Source organism: Colletes latitarsis, chromosome 6 (assembly GCF_051014445.1).
Source record: "Colletes latitarsis isolate SP2378_abdomen chromosome 6, iyColLati1, whole genome shotgun sequence".
In the NCBI taxonomy this organism is placed as follows: Eukaryota; Metazoa; Arthropoda; class Insecta; order Hymenoptera; family Colletidae; genus Colletes; species Colletes latitarsis.
In genome coordinates this window covers 4044643-4056979 of record NC_135139.1, presented here as the reverse complement: position 1 = coordinate 4056979, position 12337 = coordinate 4044643, and positions in this window count along the sequence as shown.

The window sequence follows — 12337 nt, the reverse complement described above, 5'->3', positions numbered from 1 at the left end:
TGCTTCTACGATCCGTCCAACTGTTTTCCTCTTCGTTCGACCTCCCTTTTGTTCTCTTTTCCGTCCCTCTGCGTTTCGTTCGCCCATCTTTCCTCTCGTTCCTTTCTCTTGCCGTGAAACGACTCGACTCGACCTTTCGTTTCACCGTCCGCTTGGAATAGAATAAAAGAGGCGTAATGCCTCGCTATTTGCATATTAAATTTGCCCCTTCATCCGTACGGCTCTATTCAAATGATTATATTCTTCATCGTTCGCTTTGGAAGAGAGCGTGGCCAAAACCGTTGGAAAGTGCGAGTCGTAATGTGCCACTGGAAAAGCTTCAACGGGAACGTTTCAATCTGCCTCGACACCTTGGTCTCTCATGAAGTAATTGCGCGGAAGAGCAAAATTTCACGTCCAATTTACATTGAAAATTCGCAATAAAGCGAGAATCGGAACGAAGTATTTTCTTATGCTCCTCGATGATCTTTGTCGTAAAGATTTAGTTAGCAGTTATGTTGGGAATTCTAACATTTTATTAGCGGACACATCATTTAGTTTAATATTAGTTTAATTTACTTGATTGGTAATCTGGCAAGTACTTTATGTTACAAAGGAAATTGACGTATAGTCCGGGCCACAATATAGCGAGGTCGTAAACTCGAGTAGGTGTCAAAGTTTACACGTTTCAGCTCCCGAAACAAGTGAATTGACAGAAATACAAGTAGCTAAGGGCCTTGGACCATAGTCAAGGCCGTACGAAGAAATATTTTATCTAGTGTCGCCATTTTTAAAACGCCATTTTCAGAGGTATCGTAACAGATAAAGGTCTTACTCAAGTCTTTAATATCTTAATTTACCTGCTTATAATATATGCATCTAGAAAATGAAAAAAGGTAGTGCAGTTACGGACACAGAAAAACATTCAGAAAGGCACTGTCAAGCAAGATGTCATGTACGGTCTTAAGTGCCGCAGCAGGAGTCGGTCCCAACCCTCAAGAGTTTAGTTTACGACCTCGTTTTTTTTTCGCCCGGACTATACCATTAAGCCATTAAGCACACCGTACTTTGGGCCCATTTGCCTGCCCCTTGGGACCGCGGACGCTCATCCCCGTACAGCCCTCGGTGGGTAGGATTTCGAGTGACGGGAGGACTGGCCCATGAGGGATGGGCAGGGTTTTCATTGACTAAATAGAATCTCCACCTATTTTGAAATAGGTATACAGCGTGTTCGGCCACCCCTGGGAAAAATTTTAATTGGGGGTTCTAGAGGCCAAAATAAGACAAAAATCAAGAATACCAATTTGTTGATGAAGGCTTCATTAAACAGTTATTAACGTTTAAAGTTCCGACCGTACTGAATTTTTTTCTCGAAAATGCGCAAGATTTCGGGGGTATGTCTATTCGCCAAAAATGATTGTAATTGACCACCACAACCGAAAATAATTTTTCTAAAACGATTTGAAATTTTTTTTTTCCGTCGAAAAATTTCACACCTTCTCGAATTTTTTTCTAGAAAGTAGGTAGGATTTCCGGGGTATGTCTATTCACCAAAAATGATTGTAATTGCCTCCCGCAATCGAAAATAATTTTTCCAGAACGATTTGAAATTTTTTAATTTAATAACTTTTTAACGTAGCCCCCATCAACAAATTGGTATTCTTGATTTTCGTCTTATTTTGGCCTCTAGACTCCTCTATTAAAATTTTTCCCAGGGGTGGCCGAACACCCTGTATAATCGCGGGCCATAACATTGAACAGTTAGTCAAAACAAAACTCAGAACAGCGCCAAATTACGGTTAGATTATGCACAGTCACAAGAACATTGCAACGTTACAGTTAGGGCACTTCAAGTTACATTAGAACACTTGAAGTTACATTGGAACATTTAAGAGAACAGAACACAGTTACAGAAGAACATTGAAACGTTAATTGTTAACACACGTGTATATATTTGTAAATAAACTTTGAGTATTGGTAATTAGATATTAGACTTATCTCTTACTAAATGTCACGGCTCCACGAATCTTATGGGAGCCGATAAGTTGTATCGAATCAGTTTACAGAACTACTATTGAGATTATTCAAATAATTTATTATTCGCATATGTAGAGAAATATTCAAACGCTAAAATTTCGTTTCGGTTTGGAGAAAATAACCGTCAAATATAATACAACAATAAACCGTTTTCCAACTTTTTTGCGTTACCTTCTTGTTAATGCATCCGTCGAAATAATAGTAAACAAATAAAATAAAATAGAATTTCGGCGCTCATTTGCGTGCGTCGATGAAAGATTTAACATTATCTATCGAAGACTGCACGCCACAATGCTAATAATTATGTGTTTCTCAAATTTTGCGTGCCCTTGAATATGAAATACTTAAAGTAAAGAAAAATTTTTAAGAACATATGTAAATCATATACGAATTTTATTATCATATTTTCCTTTGTCATTTTCAATCATATATAATATTTTTCACAAAAACAGAAAATAGGGTATATAGTTCATGTAACTGAAAAGTATCGTAAGTGTCGAAGATTATTTTTCACCATTATAAGATATTACCATGATAAGATACGTATCATACTGGTTATACTAAATAGACGGTGTTAACCAGACAAAGGATATAAAGAGAGAAATGATTTGTAACGTAAGCAATATAAATTTATAATTCATAAATGAATTTACGGAGTCGTTTAACACTTGTACATATTTACTATTGAATTACACAATGCATAGAAATAACAGCTGTTGCTATACACATCATAGAAAGTAGAATTTTTAATAATACATTATGGGTATTTTGAACATTTGAATGTAAGATAAGTATTTTATCATATGCTAGGTAACCATACATAGAAAATACAAAAATAATAATCTGAATTATTTAAAGCAACGCAAGGACAATACCTACAAAATTTTATGTTACTTACAGTAATTGGAAAACGCCTTTCAGTGACCTGACAATTATAGATAATTGTTTTTATTTTACTCTAAGTTGTAATTAAAAATATGCACAACTCTATTCAAACTAATAGGAACAATACTCAAAGAATCATTAATTAGAATTATTAGCTATAGAAAACAATAGACATATTTTAAAATAGAAAATGACAACATAAATACTTGCACAATTATTGTAAATACTAACTTTAAAATTGGAAAAAACATTTTATATGACAAAAACATGTCGTCGTTTAATACTAGTTACACATGATGCAATTTGGTTCGCAAAACTTTAATATAAAGCACGGGAGATTTATGCAAATCGCTGTTTCTCGCTATGAAAGTGGCGATTTAGTAACAAAGGCTCCGGGAAATGTAGGTTAACGAGAGTAATATTAGACCGTACAAGTTAGACGTAATATCCAGTTAATCTCGAACCGTTGCCCTCGTTGTATACGTATACATGTAATATTTGCATAGGGTCACGTGTTATTAAATAATACCTATAAATCTCCGAGCAAAACAATCTTGTGATTCACTTGTAATTGGAAGTAATATTTTAAATATAGTTAATCTTGCACAGTTTAAAGTATGCTTGGATGAACATCTCGAGAAAAATTAATTCTCAGAGAATTGTGACAACTCTTTTAACCTTTAAAACGCATTGACATCAAGAAAATGTAAGGACAGTGTCATGTAAATACCACGATAATATTTGTATTGTTATCTAATTAACTAAGGGCTTTTCTTAAGGCTTGATGCTATTTCTATCATTCTAATTTTATTGTTACAAGGGTAGCCGTAGTACACCATTACAGACAATATTTTTTATTTCTGTTTCGAAAGAATAATTGCATCCTTCAATTAATAACGTTTTTCATATTTTTAAAGTAGCTCGTGCGGCCTGTCACGTACATATACAGGGTGGGGCAGTAACTATTAGCACCTCAGATATCTTGGAAACTATAAGTTTCACAGAAATATTTGCTAAAGTAAATTGCACAGTACGAAGGGCGCTATTGGGTGGCGATAATAGTTTTTTAGCAGGTAGAGGTACTTCGGACATTTCAAGGTCACATTCATTTTTTTAAATGGATCGGTATGTTTTTGCTTCCGTATCACGATAGAGGATCTTAAAACGAGTTCAACGACCTATTACACAAGGTCATTGAAGGTCATAGAAAGTAGAGAAAGGCGATAATACTTACGGTTTTGGTAGTAAATGAAACATGTTTATAGTAGGTGTTCGAAATGATGACCATCACTGTCAATGCACCGTTGGATTCTTTTTACGATTGATTGACTTGCAAGTCTTACAGCGTCAGAAATTATTGATGCACAGGCTGCAATAATTCCCCACAGAAAGAAATCTAAAGGTGTTATGTCTGATGAACGAGCTGCCCACGATATTGGATTCGAAATTTTTCATCGAGTTCCCTTCGCGCAATCGATGAATAATATGCTGGGCATCCATCATGTTGATACCACATGGTTTGTCGTGTAAATAAAGGTAACTCTTCTAGCAAAAGACCCAATGTATCCTTAATAAAATTAGCATAGACGTTGCCATTCAAATTTCCATTGATAAAATAAGGTCCAATAATTTGATCACCTATGATACCGCGCCATACATTCACAGACCATTGTTTTTGATGTTCAACCTGTCGCAGCCAATGTGGATTTTCCGCTGCCCATAAATGCATGTTATGCAAATTAACATTCCCGTGATTTGTGAATGTTGCTTGATCAGTAAATAAGACGGTATTAAAAAAAAGCTCATTGTTTTGAATCTGACGTATAGCCCATCGACAAAACTCAACGCGATTCATGAAGTCGTTCCCATGCAATTCTTGGTGAAGACTAACGTGATACGGATAAAATTTGTGACGGTGCAAATTCTATGACCTTCAATGACCTTGTGTAATAGATCGTTGAACTCGTTTTAAGATCCTCTATCGTGATACGGAAGCAAAAACATACCGATCCATTAAAAAAAATGGATGTGACCTTGAAATGTCCGAAGTACCTCCACCTGCAAAAAAACTATTATCGCCACCCAATAGCGCCCTTCGTACTGTGCAATTTACTTTAGCAAACATTTCTGTGAAACTTATAGTTTCCAAGATATCTGAGGTGCTAATAGTTACTGCCCCACTCTGTATATGTAAGATTTATTGGAATTAACTGTTATTTTACGTAAATTAATTGCATATTATATAATAAAATAATAATCATTCTTACCACAGTATGGTCCAATCTTGTAGAATGTAACGAGATCGATTCAATTTTTATTATAAAATTCCGTAAATGTATAACGTATTTTATTTGATATTGAAAGTAATAGATAAATTCTTGTGTACTGGAGTTGTTGAGCGCAGAATCGACCACCCCTCAATTTAACAAATAAATTGAAACAAATTTAACACCTTAACATTTTCTCGTGATGTTATTCGTCGGTTTGCTTCAACCAATATCTTCATTTCGCTTTTGTTGGCTTTAACTGACTTTCCAGAACGTGGGCCACCGATATCAAAATTGCAGGAACGCAATTTTGCAAACCAGTTTTGGCACTGCCATTCTGTTAAAACATCTTCTCCATACGCGTCACACAATTTTATTCTTGCTTGAACAGCATTCTTACATTTTCGATAATAAAAAAGCAAAATATGCCGAAAATACAGCTTCTGATTTTCCATATTTGACGGGACACCAAGGGAACACAATTGCACAGAAACAAACAAAATGTTTTACAAACAAATCTTGAAGTGTCAACTGTGAAAATATATAATGAAAATACAGTTTAGAATAAAGTTGACTGGTTAAAACTACAATTAACGTCTCTGTTGGTAAGAAAACGAAACTTCTTTCCGAACAACCCAATATTTATTGATAGAGAATGCTGTGATATGTTGTAAGACGAAGTGATCTGATTGCTATCGAGTTGTAGTACGAATTCTGATTTCGATTAAGTTATAGCGCGAAGTGTCTTTTTCTCATACCGCAATGTATTAAAGAAAACTCTGACGCCGCGTCCTCCATAAACTTCGCGTAACGGCGAATTTAACAGCATGCTGCTACAGCTATAAACAAGTACGGAATACATAATTAACCTGTACCACCGTGTATCAAAGTCGACGTAAAAAAACCCCGCAGTGAATATTTACTTTAAACTAATTTCTAATTAATTAGAGAAACGGCATTTAAATTTAACAGATACACCTAGTACTTCAGAAATGAAATTTGAATAAAAAATTCGACGTATATTATTAACCGTTTAATTTCGTATTTTTCCTGTCATAAATCTATGTGTTCGAAACACTTATATGAATATGCACTTACCGTACCAGGGCGAGCATCGAAACAACACGAGCGAGTTAGTAATAGCATCGAAGAACGCGGGAAAATGGAAAAGAAAAGAGGGAAACTGCACCGTTGATGTTAAGGCGTTTCAGTCTCCGTGCAGACGCGTAATATGAAAAGATCACGTGATAAAGTTACAGTACCTTTCTTCGCTATCGTCGTCGACACGGTTGTTATCAAAAGTGCCTTACCACCACGACGTTGCTAAAAAAACTAGAAGACATCGGGCAGCGTTATATCGCAGCAAATGTGCATTGTCCCTATGCCGACCGACGAGAAACATCTGCAAAATGTACATCCTTTTAAGTTTTTTTTTCTAAGAAAATAATTCGTGCCTAAAGAAGTTAAATAGAATATTAATGATAAAATATTGGATTATACCAAAGAATTTTTTTATATTGCCTTCAAGAATAACTTCACTAACACCTGATGGATTTTCCTAAATCATGAAGCGTCAGCACTGGTAGCTATGCAATTCATTGTTTTCTATGAAAAATTAGTACATGCTTTTTCAGTACTATCTTTAATTTTGAAATTATTATTTACTTCGTACAAAATAATTCGTCCCTAGAGAAGTTAAATAGAAACCACATTAAGGAAGACAATATGGAATTATCTCGAAACATTCTTTTACAACGTTCAAAAGAATCTTTTAAACAAATTATGTACGGCTTTTGACGATACACGCTATGTCTTTATATTTTACTAATATTATGGGTCTACAAATAACATTGATATTATAGAGGCATACAGAACGTCTATCGTTATACACATAATTATAGACTTCCTAAAACGACCTTCCCTTGCTCCATCCGAGTAAACTTTCTGTTACGGCGCGAAATAACAATTAGGGTTTATTATGTGTTTCAGCGTAACAGAAAACTCATAAAGCCAGCGGATGTAGAGTCACGCCCTTCATGAACAGCCAAGTTTTTTACTTACAACCAAGTGCCACCAAGGCGGCTATTTAATTAGTAAATTCACTCAAATATTGCATGGCCCTCTAAATCCAATCATTCTATGACTTTACTACGAGGGTGGTCCCAGAAGTACCCGACCTAATAAAAAAAACACAAGAAAGGGAACAGATATCTTTATTTTTCAACATAATCTCTTTTTAGCTGGGTACACTTTTCCCAGCGGTGTTCAATAGCTTCGATACCCTGTTTATAGTAAGAAAAATAGCCATTAACCACAGACTCCACCTCTTCATTATTGGAAAATCTTTTACTACTGAGTCATTTTTTCAAGTTCGGAAAAGAGAAAATAATCCGAGGGAGCTAAATCTGGCGAATAGGGTGCGTGAGGGAGCAATTCACACTTCAACTTCTGAATTTTGGCCATCGCGATAACGAATGTGTGAACTGGTGCATTGTCTTGGCGAAACAACACTTTCTTTTTCGCCAAATGCCTTCTTTTTCCTTGATTTTGTCACTCAAACGCTGCAGTAAATTCACATAATATTCGCCGTTGATTGTTTTTCCTTTTTCAAGATAATCTAATCAAATAAAAAACTGACGCCATGACCTTGCCTGCAGATGAGACTGTCTTCGCCTTCTTTGAAATTGGTTCTCGCCTTACAGTCCATTGTTTCGACTGTTCCTTCGACTCAGGTTTCATCCATGGTTATGAATCGACGCAAAAACTCGGCTTTATTCCTGTGAAACATCGCCAAACATTCGATTGAAACATCCTCGCGACGTTGTTTTTGTTCGATTGTGAGCAAGCGCAGCACCCATCTTGCGCACAGCTTTCTCATATCCAAATTTTCAGTAAATATGCGTTATATAGTGAGGGGGATAGGGGGTAAAATGACCATCCACCAAGCTACTCCACAATTATTAACTGTTTACTATTTACGCGGGTGATGTGGGTCACATGCAATCACACGTAGGTTAAGAATAATAATTATCTGAACTACAACATGCGTAACAACATCTCTAACCGGACTGTTCTATGACGCGTCTTCATCAGACTGTTCACAGTGACAACGTCTTTACCAGACTGTGTTTCCTTTCTTAACCTCTTCTCCCTATATACACTGCCTTATCTTGATAGCAAAAGGAGAGAAAAAGAGATAGGACAGAAAGACGGAAAAACGAAACTGGAAAATATTTAGCGTAGGGAAAGTTTAGCTAGTGAAAGAGAGTAATAAAAGTCAAGAGGCTCGCCGGGTCCGGATCGAGGTGGTCCGAGGCCCAGGCGAAACCTTGAAGGAAAACAGGCGCCTCGTACGGTTCGGGTCGCCAAATGTTTAACAGGACGACCAGGCTCGCACGAGACCCTGGAAAAATGGAAAAATAGAAAGCTTAAAACTAGCCGTACATTCCATTCCCATTCATACTCTGGCAAGGGCGTAGTGGCTATACAATGGCCGCTACAATAGCACTTTTTTCAATGCCTACTATGTCTGCAAGCTCGCACACATTCAGTCGACGACCGTCCAATGCCGTTTTGTGGATTTTCTTCACCATTTCCGATGTGGTCACTTCATTTGGTCGACCACTGCGGTGTTCGTCTTGGCAGCTCGTACGGCCTCGTTTAAAATCTGCCACGCAATATTTTATTGTTGTAAATGAAGGCGAAGACTTCTCTAAAGTGGAATCTAGTTCAATTTTGATATTGGTTGGACTGAGACTTTTCAAATGAAAATATTGTATCACATAACGATGACCAATTTTTTCCATGTTTACAAATTCACTGAGAACGTTCACTATTAATGGCTGTCAAACAAATACTAATCAATGTAGCGTCTTCAAACTTGAAACTTAAGCTTTGTAAGGTTGGTACTTCCGACCATAGTCACTTTTTTATAAACAATAACCACTATCTATACCACAGGCCGAGTACTTCGAAAACTGGTGTCAGATGTCTTATGGCATCTTTGACTCAAATTATTTAAATGGATTTACTTTAAGTTCTTAAAAGATATTAAAATTCACATTGTAATTACGGAGTTGCATAAAAATAAGAATGTCGAAAATGGTAATTATAAAGAAAGCTATATACTGATGCAACGAACGTTTCGAATAAATTTTATATAACCTACGGTTTTTTATAGTGTATAACTATAAATAACTAGTGTATAATACTAATTGGATGTGGTGACAGTACACTGATCCTTTCCTCAATTAATGATTATGATCAAAATTCAAGAGTGTCGCAAAATGTGATACTTCTAACCGCATATTTCACGTACCTGTTGTACATCTGTAGACTGGTGTGTCAAAAGAATCGGAAACAGATACTATTTCACAACACGTGTATTGTCAGTAATTACAAAAGACGATTGGAAAATAAGAAATGCGGCTATCTGGTTCGTTTGTCTTTCAGGTTTCCATTGTTAACTGATTGCCACGGTCTCAGGCGAAGAGATCGACAAAGGATTGACATTGTTGTCAGTTTAATTCTTGCGTTACCGCTATATATTGTTATGAAATAAGTATTATGTAATTGGTCTCGAAATTGTATATCGACCACGTTTTGCACATTTTATGGCCAGGCATGCTCTATAGAAATAAGAATGTTACAATTTTTTTGGCCAGAATACCGAATTGTTTGGTCCGCGGATACTGTTAGTAATTTATTGTTGGATCGTTTTTATGAATTTAAATAATTGCAGTTCATGCTTACTGTTTAAATATCGCGTTAATTCGACAATCGAAAAACGTCGGTTAAACCATCGCGTGATCGAGAGAAAAACGGACCATTTCTTGTACGGTGTTGTTCCTTGTTTACGCGACATTCCAGAGGCTTCCCTGAGGCGTAATACGTTACGGGAACAATACCGCATAGAAAAACTCCGTATTTACATTCGATAACAGTTCCGCGATCGGCCCAGTAACGGTTCCAAGAGAACAGGTGTTACTACGCCGAAACGAAGAGAGGATTCAAAATTAATAAGAGACAGACAGCTTAGACCAGACAGCGCCACGAGATGAAAATTTCCCCTCCCTCGTGGCCACGGTTAAGCAGGTATGTCTCAGGTGCACTCGCTATTTGGTTCTCGACGAGAGCGGACCTCATCGTCGACCTCGTCTGAAGTCGGAGACCGATTCTCGACAAGTTAGTTTTGTCTAACCTGTCGTAGAATCATGTGAACAAAGTTGCTCGGAATTGAGACTGCAGCGGATTTAAATAATCCTGCCCTTGAGTCAAAATATTCCGGCCATACGTTCACATGCAGAAATCGGTCACCGCGACGAACGAACCATTTTGGAAAGAAACAAAATCCAACTGATTTTCTTTCCACTTCGCTCAAAAAGCAACCGATGGCTAAAAAGTACCAAATTTACACTTTTATAGTGATTGGTTACCGTCATCGGTGCTGAATAAACACGTATTGCTGTAATCAGTGGTCGTGTAGAAGTGGAAATGAATAAAAATCAGCGTGATTATCTTTCCAAAGATTTAACCCGCAATCGGTGGCTGAGCATAATCAAATTTACACTTAAATAGTGCTTGATTATCGCCACCGTTGCGACGAAGAACACGGATTGCTGTAATCAGTGGTCGTGTTCGAGAACCGAGAGAATTTCTTGATTCTCTGCTTGGCTATTGCACGGTTCAAAGACCCAATCTATAGGGCACCTTTGTTGCATTCTCCCTGGGTTGGGTTCGTCATTTTCCAGGGTCGAAACAAAAGTTTGGGATAACACCCGATAGGGGCCTTATTTGGCATTCTCCCTGGGTAAATATCTCGGCTGGTTTCGACCTGCTCGAGCGTGGGTTCCAGATCGTCAGTGGGTACGGACACTCGACGTAGAACTACGTTCAAAGGGCACCGTGGTGTTAGAACCTTAATAATCAGTCGCTTCTGCGCAGTTAAGGCTCTGCATCACACCGGTCCCGTACGGACCAGGGAACGGCGAGGGACCGCGGAGTTGACAACCTTTGGAGCCTTACAACCTCCACTTGTTGTCCTCTCCTGCAAAAACCAAGCCTGCAGCAGTGGGAAGCTCGAGATTAGAATCTCGTCTTCCCCATCTGCAATTCAACGTTTCCAAAATCTGAAACGTTGAAATAATAATACAGTCCACTAACACAGTTGTGTATCGCTGTGTAAGAATCCCGCTCCTGTTTACCGTAAACGGAAGAAGGAGCGCGTGGATTAGAGCGAGTCAGACAACGCACCGAGCGTTGTCAGGTATTAACCGCCGGATTTCGGTATTTCTTTTGATTACAGAAGACCGAGACGAGAGCCGTAGGGACCGCGGCGGCGCAGGTTTTTTTTCCCGAGCCATCAGCTCGGGGTTTTTTCCTGCAATTTTTTAAATAATAAATAAATTTAATTTCGATTATTTTAATTTCCTTCATTTTTAGTTTATTTTCAATTTTATTTTGTTTAAATAAACGGCCTGTGTCCGGTGGACCAGGCGAAGGAAATTTTTAAATGTACAATTCACTTTCCCACACAATTCCAATCCCTCGAAATTCGGACACCCCGTTAAAGGGTGAGAGATCGGGTCAGGGGAGAAAACCGCCCACCAGATCGACTCGCACCTATTTTAACACTTACGCTTCTAGGATGCCCACAAGAAGCGTCGATATAAATTTCTGAAGCACGCATAACGACCGTGTCCTTTTAATACTGTTCTACGATCTTGGAAATTTCTTCTCCTTAGCGTGGACAAAAAAGTCTACTGTAACGTATGAATTTACTGCCGCAATGCAATCTATGAAATGTAATATCGGCAATACACTACTGTTTGTGAACAGCTCGCGGCTGTGCGCGCTAGCACTGTGGAGACTTTCGTGAAGAGCGATCACTGTTTACTCGGGAAGCGGTACATTGAGTGCCGGAAATACACGTATTCACGAACAGTTCACGAGTAACTTGTGAACAGCTAGCGGCTGAGCTCGCTAGCAGTGTGGAGACTTTCGCGAACAGCGAACAGCTCGCGAACAGCAGCGAACACTGTCCGCTCGAGGAGCGGAACATCAAAAGGACTGTTCACGAACTCGAAGCGCGTCTGGGTGCATTTTATGGAACTTGTCGTGTACGTCACGTCAATACTGAAACACAGTATTGTCTCTATAGAAGCGATGCT